The sequence below is a fragment of the Dendrobates tinctorius genome, unplaced genomic scaffold (genome assembly GCF_039654945.1).
Source record: "Dendrobates tinctorius isolate UK_male_01 unplaced genomic scaffold, ASM3965494v1 ptg000159l, whole genome shotgun sequence".
In the NCBI taxonomy this organism is placed as follows: domain Eukaryota; kingdom Metazoa; phylum Chordata; class Amphibia; order Anura; family Dendrobatidae; genus Dendrobates; species Dendrobates tinctorius.
In genome coordinates, this window is record NW_027361826.1 from 12612777 (window position 1) to 12637588 (window position 24812).

At 46.0% G+C, this 24812-nt stretch overlaps 1 protein-coding gene and 1 long non-coding RNA gene across 5 annotated transcripts in view; one reads left to right on the forward strand and one right to left on the reverse strand.

Annotated features, from left to right (window-relative positions):
* Nucleotides 1–24812, forward strand: part of LOC141052323 (uncharacterized) — a 136519-nt gene that overhangs the window by 40774 nt on the left and 70933 nt on the right. The window lies entirely within an intron of this gene.
* Nucleotides 24058–24812, reverse strand: part of LOC141052328 (uncharacterized) — a 117209-nt gene continuing 116454 nt past the window's right edge. The window contains exon 3 of the long non-coding RNA XR_012220782.1: nt 24058–24158. This is a non-coding gene — a long non-coding RNA (uncharacterized lncRNA). The remainder of the gene's footprint in view (nt 24159–24812) is intronic.

Consider the following 24812-nt stretch of genomic DNA (forward strand, 5'->3'; position numbering starts at 1 on the left):
GAACCCGTTCTCCCTAGACCGGCTACGCCGCTTGTCCCCGCGGATTAAGCAGGCGCTCAGGTGGTGAACATTGTAGTTTTCTCTCACCCAGGGGAAGTTTTCTCCCCGTTCAATGGCTGGTGGTCACTATTGACGCCAGCTTTCTCGGCTGGGGAGCTGTCTTCCGTCACCACACTGCCCAAGGGTGTTTGTCACCCCGAGAGTCGCACCTTCTGATCAACATCCTGGAGATTCATGGTTATGCCTGCGGCGGTTCCATCATCTCCTGGCGGGTTGTCCTATCCAAATTCAATCGGACAGCGCCTTGTCCGTGGCAGAAATCAACCATCAAGGAGGCACCCACAGCAGGGCGGCAATGCACGAGGTGGAGCACATCTTTCGCTGAGCAGAGAGAAATCACTCAGTCATGTCAGCAGTTCACATCCCGGGCATGGCAGTATTTCTCATCCGTCAGTGTTTCACCTAGGGAGAGTTTTTACTTCATCCGGAGGTCTTCCAACAGATCGGTCATCGCTGGGGGACTCCGGACGTGGATCTGATGGCATCAAGATTAAACGCCAAGGTGCCAGAGTTCATAGCTCGGTCCCTGGATCCAGAAGCCATTGGGGAGGATGCACTGGGTTTCCCGTTGTCAGTTTCATCTTCCGTATGTGTCTCCCCCACTTTCGTTACTTCCGAGGGTCATAGGGAAGATCAAGGTGGAGGGGATCCTAGCCGGTCCCGACTAGCCACGTCGGGCATGGTACGCAGAGTTGGTGCAACTTGTCGGCATTCCCTGGCGGCTACCGGATTGACCAGATTTGCTCTTCCAGGGCCTGATTTTCCACCAGAACTCGTTACGCATCTATCACCGCACCTGGAGAGCTTTTTTCGTATGGTGCAGAGACCGTGGTCGTCCTCTCGTCTTTTTCCATCCCCCACTATTTTGGAGTTCCTTCAGACCTGCCTGGACTCAGGCCTAGCGCTTAGCTCCCTCAAACATCCGATCTCTGCCTTTATAAGTTTTGTTCCAGCGCAGGATCGCTTCCAAACCGCAGGTGAAGACCTTCATTCAAGGGGTCTCCCATGTGGTACCTCCCTATAGAACGCCTTTGGATGCCTGGGGCCTTAACTTGGTCCTGAGTGTTCTACAGGAGGACTCCCTTTGAACTGCTGCAGACCGTTTGGCTAACCCAACTTTCATGGAAGGTTGCCTTCCTAGTCACGGTAACATCAATCAGGTGGGTTTCAGAGCTAGTCGCCAAGTCTTGTTGAGCTCCTTTCCTAATTTTCCACCAGGACAAGGTGGTTCTCAAGCTGTCCCCATCTTTCTTGCCCAAGGTGGTCTCTTCCTTCCTTCCACCTTAATGAGGTCATTGTCCTGCCCTTGTTTTGCCCAGAAACATTACACCGTGTTGAGAGGGCTCTTCACACTCTGGATCTGGTGAGAGCTCTCAGAAGGTGCGTCTAGTGGATGGCGTCCTTCCATAAGTCGGATGACTTATTCGTTCTTCCTGAGGGTCACAGTAAGGGACTAGCCGCTTCAAAATCCACAATAGCCAGGTGGATACGCTCGGCTATTCAGGAGTCCCACCGTGTCAGAGCCAAGCCTATCCCAGCGGGGATTAGGGCACATTCCACTCTGTCGGCACTTCTTGGGCCATTCGGCACCAGGCGTTAGCTGAACAGGTTTTCAAGTCTGCGACTTGGTCCAGTCTGCATACATTCTCAAAGCACTACAATATTCACATTCAGGCTTCCGCAGATGCAGGTTTGGGCAGGCGGACCTCTCGGGCGACGGTAATGCATCTCTAGACAGTTGGTACGTAGGGTTTGATCTGCTATGTCAGTTCCTCACCCAAGGACTGCTTTAGCACGTCCCATGGCCCTGTGTCCTCCAGTGAGGTGAAGGAGAAACAGGGATTTTTGTGTACTCACCATAAAATCCTTTTCTCCGAGCCACTCACTGGGGGACACAGCACCCACCCTGTTAGGCTGATGGCTTGGCTTGTTCTTTACTTTGACGTGTTGTACACTTATTTGATGTGTATGATCTACTGCTTTGTCACTGAACTTTTTTCAACTGGAGCCAGCGTGTGGGTGTATACTGCAGAGGAGGAGCTAATCTTTTTGTATTCACTTAGTGTCAGCCTCCTAGTGGCAGCAGCATAACACCCTTGGTCCTGTGGCTCGGAGAAAAGGATTTTACGGTGAGTACACAAATTTTTTTTTTTCATATCACATTTAAAGAGACTTTGAGGGGTCTATATGACAGAAAATACCCATAAGTGACACAATTATATCATCTGCACCCATCAAGGTGTTCAAATCCACATTTAGTAAGTTTACTAACCCTTTAGTTTCTTCACAAGAACTGAAGCAATGTGGAAGGAAAACATTAACATTTAACTTTCACAAAAACATTTACTTTAGACCCAAACTTTATTTTCACAAGGATAACGAGAGAAAATGGACCACAAAATTTGCTGTGCAATTTCTCCTGAGTACCCCAATACCCAGTATGTGGGGGAAAAGCCACTGTTTGCGCGCACGGCAGGGCTTGGAAGGGAAGAAACGCCATTTGACGTTTTGAACGCAAAATTTGGTGCAATAGAGCGAATGCCATGTCGTGTTTGGGGAGCCCCTGACGTGACTTTTGAACCCACAGGTGCAACACAATTTGATAACAATAGGTTGTCATATTGAATGGTGTCATTGCTGCATCGGGTGCTCGGGTATGCACCAAACATCTTGGGTGCTCGAGTGACAAGCTCAAGTCCATTCCCCACATGTTTCGTGGCTCTTGGCACAAAAAAAGGGGATCCGTGATGCTCCATGCATAACCGACGCAGACTGAAATAGCGAGCACTTTCGCTCAAAACATAATTTTCCAGGACGTCCCTCCTGACAGCACCAGGGAGGACGTCCCTCGCCTCCTTGCAGGGACAGGAAGTGCACACAAGAGGTTAAAAAGTCTCCACCCCCTTTCCCTCAGTGTTTTCTTCCTGTCTCTGCACGGAGGGAGTCGGCTTACCGGAGGGGTCCAGGGGATCGGGCGGCCCTGCCAATCCTTCCTCCTGTGAAGCAGCCCCGGCGCTGAAACCCTCCTGGCTGGGGGTCCCTCATCCACAGAGACCAGGGGAGGACGAGCCCCCTGGGTAGAGCTGCTTCCGCAGCGGAGGCTCTCGGCTACGACGCCGGCAGCAGTGCGGGGACCGAAAGTCACGTGTAGAGAGACCGCGACGCACTTCCGGTGACGTCAGTGCCGGAAATACAGGCTGCTGGCGGGCGCTCTGAAGGAGCAGAGCGCGGTATCAGCGAGACAGGCAGAACCCTCCTGTCCTGACCTCGCAGAGGCTCTCAACAGCGATGGAGAACCAGGGCAGAATCGACCCGGATGGGGAAAAGGCACAACCGACAGCGCCCGTTCCCACGACCAAACAGGCGGAGAAAGACCCAGGGAAGCCCAATAAATGTCCCGTATGCAGAGTTAAGCTCCCCAGCAAGCACAAGAAGTTGCTGTGTGACACTTGTACAGCCAAAGAAATGAAAGGCGAACAGCCGTCCCTCCTATCGTAGATGAGATCGCTGATTCGAGAGGAGGTTCAGGCTTCCGTGGCCACCTTGTCACAGCCAGCCAGTCCAGGCCCCAGTGCTAAGCGAACCAGACAGGAGATGGAGCTTAGTTCGGAGGAAGGTTCCTACTCCTCGGAGTCGGATCAGGAAGAAGGCGAGCTGGGCACTAGCGAACCGGAGTATGGGAAAAGATACCTCTTTTCCTCGGATGATACAGACAATCTGGTTCAGGCGGTCAGATACACAGTGCAGATTGAGGAGGTCCAGAAACCTCAGTCCAGGCAGGACATGATGTTCGGGGGCCTTAGGGCGCAGAGGAAAGTAGTATTTCCAGTGAACGACCATGTGCGAGCTATGGTCCTGGAGGAATGGGAGGAGGCGGAAAAACGTCTCGTGATATCCTGGGACTTTAAGAGACGGCTCCCCTTCAACCCCGAGGACATTAAAGAATGGGAGGTAGTTCCCAAAATTGATGTCCCTGTGGCAAAAGTAGCCAAGAAAACAACGATCCCCTTTGAGGACGCGTCTAGTCTGAGGGACCCCATGGATAGGAAGGCGGATAACCTACTAAGGCGGGCCTGGGAAACATTAAAACAAACGTAGCAGCTACTTTGGTAGCAAGGTCTATGTGTTTATGGTTGGGCCAGTTAGAGGAACATTTAACTAATAAAACCCCAAGGGAGGAAATTATAGATTCTCTTCCGATCATGCAGTCAGCCACAGCCTTCCTAACCGATGCTTCGGCGGAATCTGTTAGAATTTCCGCCCGTAATGGCTCTTTGTCAAATTCAGCACGCAGAGCCATCTGGTTAAAGACCTGGACGGGTGACGGAGTCTCTAAAAACAAGTTCTGTGCCCTTCTCTTCTCTGGGTTAAAAGTCTTTGGCCCAGCATTGGATGATATATTAGAAAAAGCATCTGATATAAAGAAAGGGTTCCCTGAGGAAAAGAAGTCTAGGGACCAGCCCTTTCGTAGACCTGGGGGATATAGAAGGCAGCAGTACTATAGGTACCAGGGGAGCTCTCAGAGGGGTTCCTATGGTAGCACCCACTCTAGAGCTGGAAGATCTAGAGCCCCCCCTTCTCGATCACGTACTAGATCCAGGAGAACATGACTATACCAACATAGGGGGTCGACTCAGAGAATTCAGTTCCCAGTGGTCTCAGATCACAAAAAATCAGTGGGTACTGAGGACAATAGCAGAGGGTTACCAAATAGAATTTTCATCCCCTCCCCCCGAAAGGTCCATTTCTCCCCGCAGAATAAAAGACTACTCCCAGATGTGGGTCGACGTGACAGAACTGGCAAACTTAGGGGTGGTAATTCCGGTTCCCCAGGCAGAAATTGGGGCGGGCCACTATTCGTGGGCCACTATTCATCCCTATTTGCCATCGCGAAGCCATCCGGAGAATCCCGTACCATTATAAATCTGAAACCCTTAAATGCCTGGGTCAAGTACAAAAAATTCCGAATGGAGTCAATCAGATCCACAGTCCATTTGATAGACAAGAATGCCCTGATGTGTACCCTGGACCTGAAAAGTGCCTACTATCAGGTGCCAATTCACCCAATGTCACAGAGATTCCTGAGGTTTGCAGTAAGACTTCAGAATCTGACCTGCCACTTTCAATTTCAGTGTCTTCCCTTTGGCCTCGGCGCCTCGAGTCTTTATGAAGCTAATTGCGGAAGTGGTGGCGTTCCTAAGATATCGCGGAATAATCATTCCATACCTAGACGACTTCATACTGGTGGCGAGATCGGCAGAAGAACTACGGCGACACAAGGAGAAGACAATAGAGGTTCTAGAGTTTCTGGGCTGGATCATAAACAAAGAAAAATCGAACCTAGTACCAGAAAGAAGCAAGATTTTTTTTTTGGGGGGGGGGGGTACTACTGGACTCCAGAAGCAGAACTCTTCCTTCTTACCACCAGAAAAACAGACAAGGATACGGGACAACATGAAGGAACTTCAAAAAGGCCGCGTTTCCATCATAATAGCCATGCGCGCTCTGGGCCTCATGACATCCTGCATCCCTTGTGTCCGATGGGCACAGTTCCATGTGAGAACCCTTCAAAAAGAAGTACTGGCCGCCTGGGATCGTCACCAGACCTCCCTAGACAAGAAAATGGCCTTGTCTCCAGCAGTAAAAAGATCCCTGGTGTGGTGGATGCAGCGACAAAACCTAAGGAAAGGTGTCCAGTGGATCACCTCCCCCTGCATCATAATCACTACAGACGCCAGCAAATGGGGCTGGGGGGCTCATCTAGAAGGCAGAATTCTTCAGGGAAAATGGCCGGCAAACATGTGGTCCACCTCCTCCAACTACAAGGAACTTTACGCCACATGGGAGGGCCTAAGAAGAAATCAGGACAAACTAAGAAATCAACACGTAAAGATTCTATCGGACAATGTGACGGCGGTATCCTTCCTCCGACATCAAGGAGGAACAAGGCATTGGGCACTCCAGGACCTGGCAAAAAAGATCTTTTCCTGGGCAGAAAATACGGTTCTGTCAGTAACAGCCGTCCATCTCGAAGGCTCGCAAAACACAGTGGCAGATTATTTAAGCAGGCAGAAGATCTGTCCCACGGAGTGGGAGCTGAACACAGAGATCTTTCAGAACTTATACCAGCGCTGGGGAAGACCGCAAATAGACCTCTTCGCAACCAGAAAGAATACGAAGACATACAGGTTTTTCTCTCTAAATCCGTTGGACAATCCAGAAGGGGTAGACGCCCTAAGCCAGAAGTGGGGACAGACTCTCGCATATGCATTTCCCCCGATAGCTCTCATTCCAGCCATCCTCAGGAAGATTCAGGAGGATCAGGCAAGAGTGCTGCTGATAGCACCTTATTGGCCGAAAAGGAGCTGGTTTCCACTCCTGGGGATTATGGCAGAAGATCGACCACTCCTGCTTCCACAGAGGGAAGACATCATTCACCAGGGGCCGGTGCTTCACCAAGATCTAGGGAGACTTCACCCATCAGCCTGGATCCTGAACGGCTGGTCCTGAGGGCTCGAGGCCTGTCAGACCAGGTCATATCGACCATTCAGGCCAGCAGAAAACCCGTAACTTCTGCGATATACCACAAAATTTGGAAAAGATTCTGTCTGGATTGTGGCAGGCCCGACTCAGCGGAAGGAAAGCCAGACATCCCAAAGATACTGGATTTCCTTCAGGCAGGCTTTAATAACGGACTTAGGCCTAGCACGCTGAAGGTCCAGATCTCGGCATTAAGCGCCTTTCTTGACTACCCCTTGGCCTCCCATCCCTGGGTAATAAGATTTATCAGGGCAACTCAGAGGTTACGTCCCACAGTCAGGAGGTCAGTCCCCCCCCCCATGGGATCTTAGTCTTGTCCTGTGGTCCCTTTGCTCAGATCCCTTTATCCAGAGTCAGGAGATGCCCATCTCACATCGAAACATGAAGGTAGCATTCCTAGTGGCGATCACCACTGCAAAACGGATAAGTGAGATACAGGCGCTATCTATCCGAGACCCATATCTCTGAATCTGGGAGGATCGAATAATCATGAGATTAAACCCAACCTTTTTGCCCAAAGTTGCGTCAGTCCAAAACTTAAACCAGGAAATAATTTTACCTTCCTTTTGTGAGAAACCCTCAAATGACAAAGAAAGGGCCCTGCACGAATTAGACGTACGCCAGGCAGTTATTGATTACATCGGGGCCACGCAGGGTTGGAGACAGGACCATAACCTATTTCTACTCTTTGGGGGGAAAAACAAAGGGAGAAAAGCCTCAAAAGCCTCCATCGCGAGATGGATAACATCGCTAATCAGTTTAGCCTGTCTCTCAGGGGGTTCCTCCCCCAGAAGGGTTAAAAGCTCACTCAACACGAGCTTTATCAGTTTCCTGGGCGGAAAGAGCAGGGGCTTCAGTAAACCAAATCTGTAGGGCCGCAACCTGGTCCAGGTTGGACACATTCTGTAAGCATTATAAATTAGATGTGTTATCTAACCAACAAACTGCTTTTGGGAGAATAGTTCTCCAGGCAGTCATCCCACCCTAAGGGGATACTTTGGTACTCTCCCTGGTGCTGTCAGGAGGGACGTCCTGGAAAATAGGCATTAGACCTATCGGTAATTATGTTTCCAGGAGTCCATCCTGACAGCACGGATAGTTTCCTTCCCGAATTTATGATGTCATATGTCATAATATGTTTCTGTAAATAAAGTGTTCAGTTGCATCATCCATGGTGTGGTACTTGGAAAAACACTGAGGGAATGGGGGTGGAGACTGTTTATAACAGTGGAGGGGGTGGAGACTGTTTATGAATTTTTACATATATATATAATATATTCCAAATAAGGGCAGCACTCCATGGTAACTCTTTTCGAGTGGTAGTGAGTTTTATTCAGCCCACATATCAAGGCAAAGTTTCGGCTCAACTGAGCCTTTCTCAAGCAGTCGGTGTTACAAAAAAAGTGTCTTTTTATAGACCATATAGCAATCTCTTAATATTGTCAATCATTTTACATTACAAAAATACATTTAAGTGCATACAATTTTTCATTATAGTCAATAGGATCCATATGTGCAAAATGTGCTATTCGCTTGTCACAATCTTTATGCTCCATCTCAATAGTATTTGTGATTGCTCATTAATCATATTAATTATACAGTACTACAGTGTCTCATATAATCCCTTTAGTTTACATACCACCACATGGAGGAACGCCATGAACACTGAAAATGCTGTATCTGGTGTTCCCATAGCTCTACTGCGCATGTGCTATGAGTCATCAGCTTTGTCATGTTTAGCCAGCCAATAGGAGAGCGTGTGTAGCATTTTCCTTCTCTGCACAGGCGCTTTGATGTATTCATCACTTCAAAAACGCCATATTAGCGGGGCGCGGCTATGCCGTGAACGGGAGAGGACGCTGATGAAGAGAGCTCCTCATAATCCTGATAAATCCTGGTACATGGACCCCCTTCTGGCGACTTACTTGTAGCTGCCTGGACCACCCTGGACACCAGGACCCCCCTGGGCACTCTGTGGCAGGTTGGAGGACGGCTTCTGGAGCGGGCGGCAGGTTCCCCCACGAGGCGGTGGCCATCTTGGACACGCAGCTCAGCTGCTGAGAGCTGCAGCGCCGACTTCTGTTGCTGCACCGCCGCCGGGCAGTGAAGAAAACCGGCTGTTACATTGAGGGAGCGCGCGGTGAGTGCCCTGGAAAAACGGGCCCCGCGTGGTATCCCTCTCCACCTACCCGCTCACTGTGGCGGCTGGCGTCATCATTGGGGGAGGCTCTGTGCACCATCCCCCCCACTGCAGCTGCCTCTGCGGGACCCCCCTCCCTCCCCGGGCCATAAAGATCTAGGCTGTACCTGGCTGCCCTCCTTGTTATCCCGCAGACATCTCTCTGTAGCCAGCCCCATAATTAACTATTGCCTGACCCGCTGTGACCCCCACCTGTAGTGGGCAATACCTGGACCACATGCTTCAATTTCTTCATCAGAACACACTGCAGACAATCATGAGCCGACTTAAAGGGTCGGGAGCGGCGGAAAATTTGAAAGAGTTCGCTAGACCTGACCCCGCTGAAAATGCGCGGCATAATAGGAGTACAACCTCTCAAGTTCAGCGCAAAAATCACCATTCTGGGGGCGAGGAGGAGATGGAACAGGAGGAATTGACCCTTATACAAGCATCTGAGCAGTTGATGCAGGCTATTTCATTGACCAGGACATCTCTGACGGAGAAAGTCGAGGATGTTTATGCGGAGGTGGGGAGACTCCGTCAGGATCTGCAGGCCATGAAGGGGCACATTACGGAGGTGGAGACGAGGGTGTCCAAGGTGGAGGATACCTTTGTACCTATGGAGGCTAAATTAACGAAGGTGGCGGGCTCCATAAACGCTTGGAAGCAGAAGGCGGATGATCTAGAAAACAGAATGCACCAAAATAATATCCGTAATGTTGGACTACCGGAGCGCTCGGAAGGTCAGCATCCTGAGCAGTTTCTGGAGGATTGGCTTAAGACCTCCCTGGGGGACGAATTCTCAATGTTCGCCGTTGAGAGAGCTCACAGGGTCCCTACAAGACCCCTGCCTCCGGGGGCCCCGCCTCGATCATTCCTGGCACGCCTGCTCAACTGCAAGGACAGAGATACCACTTTGCGTCTTGCACGCCTGAAAAGTCCTATTAAATTCAACAATGCTGTAGTTTCCATCTTTCCCGATTTCTCCGTGGAGCTGCAGAAACAGCGGGCGCAGTTCTTCGAGGTCAAGAAGCGACTCAGAGACAGGAACATTGTATATTCGATGATATATCCGGCCCGGCTCCGAGTTGTCCATGATGGTTCCTCCGTATTTTTTACATATCCGGCGGAGGCGACTGAATGGCTGCGGTCCCATGGGAGATCCCCTGCAAAGGAGTCCTAATGTGACGGCTGTTACCTCAGATCCTTTCAATCAATGGTCTAATTGGAGCTCTCCCGTCGAGTTCCCAGATACCAGCTATACTGGACGCAGTACTCAGTGATGGTATCCCCTTGTTTATTTTTTGATGGGGGCGTAAGACTGTACGCCTATGTTATTAGGTTCCTGTTTTGCTTTTTCTTTTTCAAAAGTTTTAATTTTTATAGTTGTTTAGATAGAGGCCGCAGCCGACGCCAAATTCTGTTATATATGTCGACTCTCTGCACCTGGTTTGGGCGCCACTATGCACCATATCTTGATAGACGGGAATGGGTTCTGAGCTGATTTGTATGACCTGGAATGTGAGAGGCATAAAAACCCCTCGAAAGAAAATTAAGGTGTTCTCACAAATTAGACACTACCGTCCTCACATTGTGGCTCTGGTGGAGACACACCTTACTAGAGATACGGTTCGGTGGGTACAGAAACTGTGGGTGCAATGGTTTATACATGCTTTTCACACTAGCTACTCAAGGGGAGTTTCTCTGTTAATTCATAAAGATGTTCGGTGGGAGGCCCGGAAGGACCCCGAGGGACGATTTGTGTTCGTGCATGCGCTGATTAACTCTCAGAAATATGTCATTCTTTGTATTTATAATCCCCCTCCGGCCACTATGTCAATTATTCAGAAGGCATTGCTTTAAATTACCCGGACGCACATGTCATCTGTATGGGAGATTTTAATATGGTCATGAATAGCCATCTTGATTGAGATTGGGTGATGGAGTACAGGGCGGAGGGACACATCCCAACTGTCACAATTCATAGCGGGTAGTGGGTGGCTGGATCTATGGAGAGTGCGCCATCCAGAGACGAGGTAATATACTTGTCATTCCTCCGCTAAACGCTCTCTGTCTCGCATAGACTACATTTTTGGGTCTGGCAGTCTGGCGGCGTGGGTGGATGATATTAAACATGGAGGCAGGGGGATTTCGGATCATAGCCCAATTATCCTTAAGCTTAAATATGGGCCATCGACTAATAGAATGGCATGGAGGCTGAACCCTTTTTGGCTGAAGTTGATAACACCCCCTGATAGAACAATAGATCAGTTACGCTGCTTCGTCTCGTCCCACCCCGAACCCCGAAATATCAATATATTTTGGGATGCTCTTAAAGCCTATTTGCGGGGTTGTCTATCCTCCACGATTTCTCACATTAAACGGGTGACATCGGAGGAGGATGGCGAGATGGAGCGGCATCTGAAGGACTCAGAGGCAGCCTATATATCGGATCAAACTAATAGTAATAGGGTAGAATGGCTGACCGCTCAAAGGTTATATGCTCAGTACACTGACACCAAAACGAAACGTAAATTATTTTTTGCCCGGCAGTCTTATTTCGAAATGGGGAATCAGGCGAGTAAGTTTCTGGCCTACTTAGTACAACAGCATAACACAACTAATACAATTCTACAGGTCCGTGATTCGGGTGGTACTATGGTTTCCTCAACTGAGGAGATACTAAAATGCTTTTCTGATTATTATAGTTCATTGTATAATTCTAAGACGGATGTGGATGGCCCGGAGTGTTTAAATTATTTGCTAGACATAGTTTCCTGCGCTAGGTCCTTCCCAACAGGCCTTTATGGATGCTGAGTTCACTCTGGAGGAGGTAGAGGATGCCATAAAAGACATGGCCTCTGGGAAGGCCCCTGGGCCGGATAGATTCCCTGTGGAATTATATAGGAAATATCAGGATGTACTGGTGCCTCTTTTGTTGACAGTGTTTCGTAGGATTTGGGAGGGGGGATGTATGCCGGAGTCCTTTTATGAGGCCAATATTATAGTTCTTAAGAAGGAGGGGAAGGACCCTTTAGATTGTGGATCTTACAGGCCTATATCACTAGTAAATGTAGATTATAAAATTTTTACAAAACTTTGGGCCAAGAGAGTAAATTCAGTTATATTAGATCTTGTACACCCTGATCAGACGGGTTTTATGCCGGGTAAGAGCACTTCCATAAATATCAGACGTGTCCAATATAGCTCTCTGGTACCGGATAATGAATGGGCATTGGCATCGTTGGATGCAGCCAAGGCTTTTGACTCGCTTGAATGGCCTTTTCTCCGTGCATGTTTGCAGAGATACGGATTTATTTGGTGATAGATTCCAAAAATGTGTCAGTGTTTTATACATGAAGCCCAAGGCCCGGGTCATAGTAAATAACTCCATATCTGAATCATTTTCACTGCATAGGGGAACTCGTCAGGGGTGTCCTCTTTCTCCGGCCCTTTTTGCTCTTGCTATTGAGGCGCTGGCAATTCGTATAAGATCCTCCCCTGACATTGCTGGTGTAGAAGTAGCAGGTCGGACGGATACCATAGGCCTCTATGCTGACGATATGGTGGTATTTATGGACAAAGCAGAGGAGACCCTACCAAGAGTGATTGCTACCATAAATAAATTCAGTAAATACTCTGGCCTATACATAAATTGGGAGAAATCTGCTTTGATGCCTCTTTCCCATGCTCCAATGCCACAACTTGAGACTCTCTCCTTACTGCCCATTGTAACTAGTTTTAAATATTTTGGGGTTCATATCACAAAGGGCAGTAAATTTGATCTACAACTCAATATACAACCATTGCTGGAGATGGTCAAAGGTAAATTCGCGATTTGGGGTAAACTTACACTGTCTGTAGCCGGACGTATTAATTTAATGAAGATGATACTACTCCCCAAGCTCAGTTACTTTCTTCAACATAGTGCGGTGGTGGTACCCAAATCCTTTTTTGCTAATCTAAATTCCCACATCACATCCTTTATTTGGGGGAAAGCCAGGCCTAAACTTAAATTAACCACTTTACAAAGGCCGAGGAGGGGAGGAGGGGCAGTGTTACCCGATTTCTTTTTATATTATCTAGCTGGACAGGCCAAGGCCATAAGTACATGGATGCCTGGAGGTCATCTCCCGAATTCTGAGAGTCATCTTCTTCATGCTGCAGGGACTAGTTGCCCACTGGGTTTTTTAGAAATGAGGAAGATAAATGTATTCGGACTGTTACCTTTGCTTCGTCTGGCAAGATCGATATGAAGACAGATTAAGGGGGTGGTTAGATTTGGGGATATAGCTGAAATGCCCCTGTGGAATAATGACTACCTCCCGGTGCTACGTGAACATCCATCCGCCGAATTCTGGGTTCAGTATAGTGTCTCTACGATAGGTGATCTATACGATCGTGGAACTTTGGTGTCCTTTGAGCAATTACAGGTTAATCGCAATGTTCCGAGATTCCAGTTTTTCCGTTATTTGCAACTAAGATCAGCCTTTCAAGCGCACGTGAGATGTATGGGTATAGATAATGCCATCTCGTCTCTACCCCTGATAGTGATTCTCAAATCACAGGGCCCTCAGGGTCTCGTCTTCTCTCTATATACATATATGTGGTCAGTGGGGACAGAATGTGCCTTAGATTCCGTTAAGAAGAAATGGGAGAGGCTCATCCCGGATACACAGGGTGAGGAATGGGAAGAAATCCTGGAGTCACCAATATGGGTATCTCCGTCTGCCAACAACAGGATGATACAGTTATATATTATTAATCAGTCATATTTGACTCCAACTCGACTCTTTAAGATGGGCCGATACTCGTCATCGGAGTGTTTGAGATGTCATTCAATAGATGCGGTCTTTATTCATATGATCTGGTGCTGTCCTGTTGTTGTGCAATACTGGAGGGAGGTGACGTTATTACTAACATCCTTGGTACAAACCCCCAGTTCCTCTTGAGCCACTGATCTGTCTGTTTGGAGTGTGGGATGAGGCGGCATGGGGCCATTATGTTGGGATTTTTCTACGGGAGACGCTGTTCATAGCACGGAAGGTATTAACATTACGGTGGGTGGGAAATTCGCCTCCTTCTCTTGGGTCCTGGATCACTCTGGTAAATTCGATTATCCCATATGAACGTACAATGTATCAAAATAGAGGGTGCCCGGGTAAATTTAAAAAGATTTGGGAGAGCGGGAACTCCTCTCACCTCACTTTGCAGAGCGGAGATGTCGTACAGTAAACTGCTCATTATATAGAAGTAGGCTGCAGAATAGTTTGTTTTGGTAGATGTAGGTAGGGTTTAGAAGCTAGGCAGGTTTTATTACTGGTACAATAACACAACGCTACTGTGATTCAATTGATATTATGTTTGCTTTATTTACACACAATTGATGTACATATTTTGCCCCTCGTCTTCATGCTGTCTGAACATATGTATGTTTTGTATCAAGCTTAACACCTTGTACTATATGTGTGTGTTGTAAAACTGCCTATGGTTTAATAAACGAATTTAAAAAAAAAACAAAAACGCCATATTAGATGTGGCAGAAAGTCAAATAACGCTACTAGTCCTTCATTATTATTGATATTATATATTAAATCCAGCGTTTTGCTTAAACCATGCAGCACCATTAACATACTATTCTTATAGCACCTTTTGTCACAGTATCGCTGCAAACATTTTTAACCGCTGGTATTTCTTAGAATATTTTTTATACATATAAGTGAATCTATATAGCTGCTTTTATAAAGGGATTTTAATATTATTAGTTTGCCCTGGAACCCCGGACAACACCCTTACCGGGTTGCCTCCGGTTTATCCAAATAGCCACTCACGTCCGCCACATGACCTTCATCAGGCCACCTGATTCACCCCAGTAACTAAATGGCAATATATTAGTTATCCCCGCAGCTATAATAATCCACTAGTCATCAAATTAATAAATAATTGGCTGGCCTCATGACAGAACCATTATAAAAAACCTTATTCATAGAAAAATATTCAGGATTGAGAGTCCTCAGTAGTTGATACCTTTTAATGGCTAACTGAAAAGATGGTAACACATTGCAAGCTTTCGAGACTACTCAGGTCTCTTCATCAGGCTAGACTAATACAAAATCTGAAGAGTCACATATTTATGCACAATACAGCCTAGAAAAAATGCAATAGATAAGACAAGTGACGTGAAGCAGAACTATCAATATGGGAGAGGGAGAAACATAAATATAAACATTGGACCAGTTCATAGATAAGGAGTCCGGATGTTTTATGGTCCTCTGATTGGGGTCTAGTTCTGTGTTGTGATGCCCCCACACGGTTTTAAAAGGAAATTCCTTAATTGATGTGAAAAGACATAAATCCATGCGACACATTCATTCCAGCACTGAGAGTGTCAAAGTTCGTCATAAATTTGTACTCCCAAACTCGTCTCTCTCTCTGAGAATTGAAGTTACCTTTCAATACCAGTAATTTCATATCCACGCTGCTGTGATCAGGGATACAGAAATGTTTTGCCACAGGTAGATCCATTCTTTTTTCATAGAAAAAACCCTTTAGTCAAAAAGTCACTTCACAAGAAAAGTTTTCCTTATATATAAAAAATTTTTTTAACAAATGTCCATTCGTCCTCCATGTACTTAATATCTTCACCAGGGTAATTTCAACACTGTTACAAATAGTGATATATCTAAAAAAGAAAGAATGAAAAAGAATTAAAATCAGGGATAATCACAAAAAATTAATTCCCTATGCTTCCATAGGTCTACAATATAGCACATACAGAGGAACTCTTTCACATAACAGTATGTATTTTAAATTCAGCATTTAACCCTTTCGGTTTTAGTGTAGTCAGCTAATAGATCCACTTCAGTTCCTTTTTCTTAAGTATGAGTTCTCTATCCCCACCCCTTCTCTGTATAGGGACCATATCAATTATTCTAAATCTCAAGTCCCTCTCAGTATGATTACACTCAACAAAGTGTTTCAGGACCGGCAAATCAAGTTTCTTCGTTCTAATAGTATACCAATGTTGGTTTATTCTGGTTTTAAAGTCCCATGTGGTTTCCCCAATATACCACAATTTACAGGGGCATTTCAAGCGATATATCATGTAATCAGAGTTACATGTTAGAAATTGATTTATTTTATAGATTTTAGAGGTTTCATGATGTTGAAAGGTAGAACCCTTTAACATTAGTGGACAGTTTATACATGACAAACATGGGTAGCAACCTGTTCTTTTATTACCCGTCAGTGTAACTTGTAGGTTTCTTTTCAAAGATCCAATATCAGATTTAACTAGAAAATCTCCAATATTCTTATTCCTTTTATATGCAAATAATGGTGGTACAGTTAGTTCCTCAACATGTGGTAAACACTTACCCAACATACCCCAATGTTTTTTTATTATAATAGATATATCTTTACTTTCCTCATTATATGTAGTTATAATTGGGATTCTTTTTAAACCTCTTCTCTTACTGATATCCGACTTACCACCAATTAATTCTTTCCTATCTTTTTTCAAAATTTTTCTTTTTACATTCTCCAACATACATTGAAGATAACCCCTATTCATAAACTTTTTGATCATAGTATCCATAACCGTATCAACCTCATTATCCATTTTAACAATCCACCTCACTCTCAACAGTTGACTTGGTGGTATTGATCTTATTATACTGCGTGGGTGTTGGCTGTCACATACCAATAAATTATTTTTGTCCGTTTCCTTGACAAACAGTGTGGTGACAAGTTCACCTCCCATTTGTTTTATTAAAACATCCAAAAACTGTAACTGTGTTCTTGAAGAAACCAAAGTGAATTTGATTGTTTCATCAATTGTGTTTAAGAATCGATTAAACGCATCCAAAGCATCCTCTGTGCCAGTCCAGAGGAGAAAAACATCGTTGATGTATCTCCACCACACCAACGTATGTTGAAAGTGGGGAGACACATAGACGAAGTTCTCCTCTAGGACCCCCATAACAATATTTGCATAAGCAGGGGCCATATTGGCCCCCATTGCTGTGCCACGTCTGAGTATAAAAAACATCAAATAAAAAATAATTTTGGGTCAAAATTATTTCCAACATTTTTAATAAAAAATTCTTCTCTTCCGTGTATCCGGCCTGTTTCAACATCTCATGAACTGAACTAAGACCACGCTTGTGGTCTATTGAAGTATAAAGTGACACAACGTCAAGACGCCAATATCACTTCCTCTTGTAATTTAATTGTTTCCAGTTTTTTTAAAAAATCCGTCTTATCTAATATATACAATTTACAACTCCTTGAAATTGGATTTAATATTTTATCCAAAAATATCCCCATTTTGCTAAACAGTGAGTCGACCCCTGATACTATCGGTTGAGCCGGGGGATTTTTTAAAGTTTTGTGGATTTTTGGAATTGTATATAGTACAGGAGTACGAGGGTTTTTAACTAACAAAAAATCAAATAAATCTTGATCAATTATTTGGAAATCCAAAGCTTCTTGTAAACACTGCATTATTTCTCTCATTATTTTAAATTTTGGATCACTATCCATTATTAAATACACTTCATCATCCAAAAGTTGTCTCCTTATTTCATTTAAATAATTATCCTTGTCCATGACGACGACCGCACCCCCCTTATCGGCAGGCTTGATGATTATGTCGTCATTATGGACAAGTTCCTGTAATGCCTTATATTCCCTTTGTAACATTCGGATGTCTAAAACCCTCAGTCATAGAATTTCTCAATTTTTCAACATCACCCCTGACTGCTTTCTCAAAAGCTTCAATGACAGCCGAATTACTAGGAGGCAGAAAATCACCCTTCTTTCTTAAATTAACTTGGTGTAAATCAAATTCACTTTTCCTCATTTTTTTCACATCATTTTTACCATAAAACCATTCTTTAAGTTTGATATTCCTAAAGAAACGTTCCAAGTCTAATTGAAGTCCAAACCAATCAGTGTGTGAACGCGGCTATATGACAGGCCCTTACTTAATATTGAGATCTGAGGCTCAGTCATTACCTTAGTGGATATGTTGACTACAAGATCTAGTCCTTTTTCTTCAGGGTGGCTTGTATCTGTGGCTGTAATCTGGTCTTTTCTAATTTTCTTCTGGCTCCGATTGTGGCGCTTGCCCCCTCTCCTTTTACGTCGGGGAGGTCCCCTGTTCCATTGTCTAGATCTGTAGGGAATAAAATCATTAGTAAAGTATCCAGAACCAACAAGATTATATTGATCATCTTGAAATTGACCTCTGTTCTTCCATCCTGGTTTTATATTATCCTTCTGCCAAGTGTAAACATATCCACTCTCATAGTCCTCCATATCTCTACACCATTTTTTTCTTTTTATTTCTTCCAAATCCATTCTAAATTTTGTTACATCCTTGTCAACCTTCTCTTTAAACAGGATCCAATCCTCATTTTTCAAAATACTTTGTATGTTTTTTTCATTATCACCAATTGTAACGTCTTAACTTCCATTTGCAAAAATTCAATATTTAACAATATAATGTCCAAAGCATATTTGTTAGACAGCATAGTAAATCTTGCACAAAAAGTAGAATTTCCAGCAAATAAATTCGAACGTATGTTGGACGTCAAACCTCTTGGAATTTTTTTATCTCTGAAATATTAGCCCAGAGTAGTTAAATGAAGCTGAAAATTAACTAACTTTTTAACATCACTCTCATACTTGCGTTTCATTTCAGTTATAGTCGGCGTTTTTAAGAAGGCTGCATCCCCTTCTATGGCACCCATAATATGTTCCTCATCTTCAGTGGTATAATTGAAGACCCCTGTTCCCATGGGCTCCTTTTCCATGGTAAAAAAAATGGCTTTGAGAGAGATTGTATTCAAAAATAAAAAAATCAAAAACGTTTCAACTGTGCAAAAATTTTCAGACATTAGTATATTGAAAAAATGGGGAAACCGCACAGTACTTAGCTTCGGGTGCACGGCCACTGGCAGAAAGTCCCGTTTTCAGCCACAATATCCAATATTCATTCCAAATAAAGGCAGCACTCCATAGTAACTCTTTTCAAGTGGTAGTGAGTTTTATTCAGCCCACATATCAAGGCAACGTTTCGGCTCAACTGAGCCTTTCTCAAGCAGTGGACGTTACAAAAAAGTGTCTTTTTATAGACCATATAACAATCTCTTAATAGTGTCAATCATTTTACATTACAAAAATACATTTAAGTGCATACAATTTCTTTCATTATAGTCAATAGGATCCATATGTGCAAAAAGTGCTATGTGCCTGCTACAATCTTTATGCTTTATATTAAGCTCCATCTCAAAAGTATTTATGTGATTGCTCATTAATTGTCATGTCGGACGCTATTCACACCACAGCGTCCGGCAGGCAGCGGTAGTTCCATCTCCGTCCACTATCGCCTCAGTGGCGCCGGCTTGATTTTACTCAGGTTATCTGGGGTTAATCTAGCTGGAAATCAGGTGGGATGTTTGGTCATGCCCACAGTCTTTAAATAGTCATGCTGGCCTGTGGGCGTCGCCGATTATAGCTTGTGTTTTATGCCAAGTGGTTGCGGTCTGGAGAGGAGGTGTTGGAGAGAGAAATTCATATCTGGTGTCGTATGATCCGTTGTTACCTTTTCGCCTTCCTATATTTGTGGTTTGTTTTGCCCTGTTCACATTACAGTATTGTCCTGTGTGTTTGCGGCGCGGTGTGGTTTGAGTTCTCCCTGTCTGTCATTACTGTGTGGGCTTTGGTGGTTTGACAACTCACTGGGTGGAGGGTGGAGGGTTCAGCTTAGGGCTGAGCAGGAAATAAGGAAAGGCTGGAGGCTCAGGCATTTGCACCATTAGCAAAAACCCTGGGTTGAGGGTCAGACAGGGTTTTCCCTAGTTAGAGGGACTCCGCAGGGGCCCCGGGTATGTCAGCCGCCTTTGACCTAAGCCCCGCATAACATTATAATCGGCCTAATATTTTTCCATGGATTCCATGACTTCCATAAACCGCCAGTTGGTGGCGCTGTCCTTACAGGTCACCGAGTTGAAGGGGGCAGTTCAGCAGCAGGGCCTGGTTGTAGCTAATGTGCAAGCGGCTTCTGCTGGTGCAGGTGCAGAGCCTAAGATTCCGCTGCCTGAACGATTTTCTGGGGAACGCAGCAAATTTGTCATCTTTCGGGAGGCCTGCAAGTTATAATTTCGCATGCGCCCGGTCTCCTCAGGTAATGAGGCTCAGCGGGTGGGTCTGGTGTTATCATTACTGAGTGGGGACCCTCAAGCATGGGCGTTTTCCTTACCAGCCGACTCTGCTACGTTTCATTCGGTTGAGAATGTTTTTTCAGCACTCGGGCTCATTTATGATGATCCCGACAGATTGGCTTTGGCGGAATCTAAAATCCGCGCCCTCCGTCAGGGGGAACATATGGCGGAAGACTATTGTTCAGAATTTCGCCGTTGGGCAGTAGACACACAGTGGAACGACCCAGCGCTGCGGAGTCAGTTTATTCATGGGGTTTCAGAAAGAGTTAAACAGGCCCTCCTAATGTATGAGACTCCTGCATCGTTAGAGTCTGCCATGAGTTTGGTTATTTGTATTGATCGCCATTTGCGTCAAGGGGCGCAGGAGACGCTGCCCCTGGGGGAAAGCAGGGGTGCCAGTGTGGTTGCTGCAGGTGAGCCCACGGAACCTATGCAAATCGCTGGGGTATCACATGTGCAGCGTCGCGTTCCTGGGTTCAGGAAGCATGGAGCATGTTTTTACTGTGGTAAGAGATCATTATGTAAATGCTTGTCCTGTGCTACCAAAGAAAGTCGCACCGGCGGAAAACTGGTAAGCTCAGAGGGTATGGAGGAGGCCCAACTGAGCGTATGCATATCCTCCATGATGGTATCTCAATGTATGCTCCCTGCCAGGGTTATTATTGCGGGCAGAGAGCTACCAATATCAGTGTTTGTGGATAGCGGTTCCACCACCAATCTCATGGATGAGGAGTTTGCATGCATGGCAGGTTTCAAGATCGAAAAACTCCCTCATCCTATTCGCGTGGTTACCATTAATGCCGCTCCCCTCCCACAGGGGGAGATTACTGAGTTTGTAGCTGAGGTTAAACTCCACATTGGGGTCTTACATTCTGAGTGGGTTACATGTAGGGTACTCAATAATCTCCCAGCACAAATGGTCCTGGGTTTCCCATGGTTGTCCAAGCACAACCCGGTGATTGACTGGAGAACCCAGGACATAGTCCAGTGGAGCAGTTTCTGCCAGGAAAATTGCTTGGCCACATGTGTGTCCGCCGTGAAGTCCAGCCTTCCGGAGGCATTGCTGGATTTTGCGGATGTATTCTCTGAGAGGGGTTGCTCAGATCTACCTTCACATCGAGCCTATGACTGTCAGATTAGGTTAAAACCCGGGGCTAAATTGCCAAAGGCGAGGATGTTTAGTATTTCTGGTCCGGAGAGACAAGCTCTTAAAGACTACATCGCGGAGAGTTTAAGTAAAGGGCACATCCGGCCTTCATCCTCACTTGTAGCAGCGGGGTTTTTCTTCATTAAGAAAAAAGATGGGGGTTACGCCCGTGTCTGGATTTCCGGGAGTTAAACCAGATTACGGTCCGTGATCCCTACCCGATGCCTCTGATCCCTGATTTGTTCAACCAGGTGGCTGGTGCGAAGTGGTTTTCCAAACTTGACCTCAGGGGGGCATATAATCTCATAAGGGTCCGTCAGGGGGATGAGTGGAAGACGGCATTTAATACCCCTGAGGGTCATTTTGAAAGCCTAGTTATGCCATTTGGGTTGACAACTGCGCCTGCTGTGTTCCAACATTTCATAAATGATGTATTCGCTCATGTGCTGGGGAAATTTGTGATTGTGTACCTGGATGATATCCTCATTTATTCGAGCGACCAGGACACTCATTTAGAGCATGTCAGGCAGGTGTTACAGTTGCTCCGTGAGAATAAGCTCTATGCTAAGCTTGAAAAATACGTATTTTTCGTTCAGGAGTTGCCTTTTTTGGGATATATTGTGTCCGCCGCAGGGTTTAAAATGGATGCCGCGAAGGTGCAAGCGGTGCTGCGATGGGAACGGCCTGATAATCTAAAAGCGCTCTAGCGGTTCCTTGGGTTTGCCAACTATTATAGGAAGTTTATTAAGAATTTCTCTACTATAGCCAAACCGCTCACGGACATGACGAAAAAAGGTACCAATCTCGCTATCTGGTCTGAGGATGCGGTGCGTGCATTTGAGCTTCTGAAGAACCGTTTTGCTTCAGCCCCCATTCTGGTGCAACCGGACGTATCTAAACCTTTTACGGTGGAGGTCGATGTGTCTGAGGTGGGAGTGGGGGCAGTACTGTCACAGGGCTCGTCCTTGAGCAATATGCGTCCATGCGCCTACTTCTCCAAGAAGCTGTCGCCTGCCGAACGGAATTACAACATCGGCAACAGGGAGTTGTTGGCCATCAAATTGGCTTTTGAGGAATGGCGACACTTCTTGGAGGGGGCGGCCCACCAGGTCACAGTCATCACCGACCATAAAAACCTGCTCTATCTGGAGTCGGCCAAGCGTCTGTCTCCCAGGCAGGCTCGCTGGGCATTGTTTTTTACACGTTTTAACTTTCTGGTGACTTACCGTCCTGGGGCTAAAAACACCAAGGCGGATGCCTTGTCCAGGTGTTTTCCGGGGGGAGAACCTCGGGAAGATCTGGTACCCATCCTCCAGGAAGGTGTAGTGGTTTCGGCTCTCACGACTGAGGTAGAGGCGGAGATTGCCGAGGCCCAGGAGGAGGTACCACCAGGACTTCCCGCTAATAAGTCGTTCGTACCCCTTCATCTTCGTCTTAAAGTGTTGGGGGAACACCACAACTCGGTCCTGGCCGGTCATCCAGGGGTTAGGGGCACCTTGGAACTGGTATCGCGCCGCTTCTGGTGGCCAAAAATCCGGCAGGACGTGGTTTCGTACGTGACAGCTTGCATCACGTGCGCCAGGGCCAAGTCGCCCAGAACCCGTCCGGCTGGCACTCTACAGCCTCTGGGGATACCTAGTAGGCCATGGACAGAAATCTCCATGGACTTTATCACGGACTTGCCTGCCTCGGCGGGGGAACACGGTCATCCTGGTGGTGGTTGATCGATTTTCGAAGATGGCGCATTTTGTGTCGTTGCCTTCCTTGCCCAACGCGAAGACATTGGCTCAGGTCTTTGTGCAGGAGGTGGTCAGACTGCACGGAGTTCCGTCGGACATAGTGTCTGATAGGGGTACCCAGTTTGTGGCGAAGTTTTGGAAAGCTTTTTCCTCACGATTGGGGATCAAGTTGTCTCATTCGTCGGCGTTTCATCCGCAGTCAAATGGTCAAACTGAGCGCATGAACCAAAATCTGGAGCAGTATTTGCAATGTTTTGTGTCTGACAACCAAGAGGAGTGGTCGACGTTCCTTCCCTTGGCCGAGTTCGCATTAAATAATCACCGCCAAGAATCATCGGGAGAGTCTCCGTTCTTTTGTGTTTATGGGCACCATCCTCAATTTTGTACCTTGCGTCAGGGGGGCTCTGGGGGCGTCCCAGAGGAGGACCGGTTAGGAGTTCAACTATCATCGGTCTGGAGGAGTGTGAAACAGCGATTGCTGAGCATGAGTGCAAGGTACAAACGTGTGGCTGACACTAGACGCGTGCCAGGTCCGGACCTGTGTGTGGGTGATTGGGTGTGGTTAGCTACTAAAAACATAAAACTCAAAATTCCATCATTGAAATTGGGTCCAAGGTTTATTGGCCCTTTTAAGATTGCTGCCATCATTAACCCGGTTGCTTATCGGTTGGAACTTCCTGCGGTATACAGGATACACAACTTGTTTCACAGGTCTTTATTGAAAAAGGTGGTAGGCTCTGTGGACACGACGCCGATGCCACCTCCAGTCATGGTGGATGGCGATTTAGAGTTTGAAGTCTCCAAGGTGGTGGACTCTCGAGTACTGCGCCGTTCTCTTCAGTATTTGGTACACTGGCGGGGGTATGGTCCGGAGGAGAGGTCTTGGGTACCAGCCTCGGACATATATGCAGATCGGCTGGTCAGTTCCTTTCACCGCCGTCATCCGGACAAGCCGGGTCCTATGAGTCTTGAGGGCCCTGGGGTCCCTCGTAGAAGACTGGGTACTGTCATGTCGGACGCTATTCACACCACAGCGTCCGGCAGGCAGCGGTAGTTCCATCTCCGTCCACTATAGCCTCAGTGGCGCCGGCTTGATTTTACTCAGGTTATCTGGGGTTAATCTAGCTGGGAATCAGGTGGGACGTTTGGTCACGCCCTCGGTCTTGGCTGTAATCTGGTCTTTTCTAATTTTCTTCTGGCTCCGATTGTGGCGCTTGCCCCCTCTCCTTTTACGTCGGGGAGGTCCCCTGTTCCATTGTCTAGATCTGTAGGGAATAAAATCATTAGTAAAGTATCCAGAACCAACAAGATTATATTGATCATCTTGAAATTGACCTCTGTTCTTCCATCCTGGTTTTATATTATCCTTCTGCCAAGTGTAAACATATCCACTCTCATAGTCCTCCATATCTCTACACCATTTTTTTCTTTTTATTTCTTCCAAATCCATTCTAAATTTTGTTACATCCTTGTCAACCTTCTCTTTAAACAGGATCCAATCCTCATTTTTCAAAATACTTTGTATGTTTTTTTCATTATCACCAATTGTAACGTCTTAACTTCCATTTGCAAAAATTCAATATTTAACAATATAATGTCCAAAGCATATTTGTTAGACAGCATAGTAAATCTTGCACAAAAAGTAGAATTTCCAGCAAATAAATTCGAACGTATGTTGGACGTCAAACCTCTTGGAATTTTTTTATCTCTGAAATATTAGCCCAGAGTAGTTAAATGAAGCTGAAAATTAACTAACTTTTTAACATCACTCTCATACTTGCGTTTCATTTCAGTTATAGTCGGCGTTTTTAAGAAGGCTGCATCCCCTTCTATGGCACCCATAATATGTTCCTCATCTTCAGTGGTATAATTGAAGACCCCTGTTCCCATGGGCTCCTTTTCCATGGTAAAAAAAATGG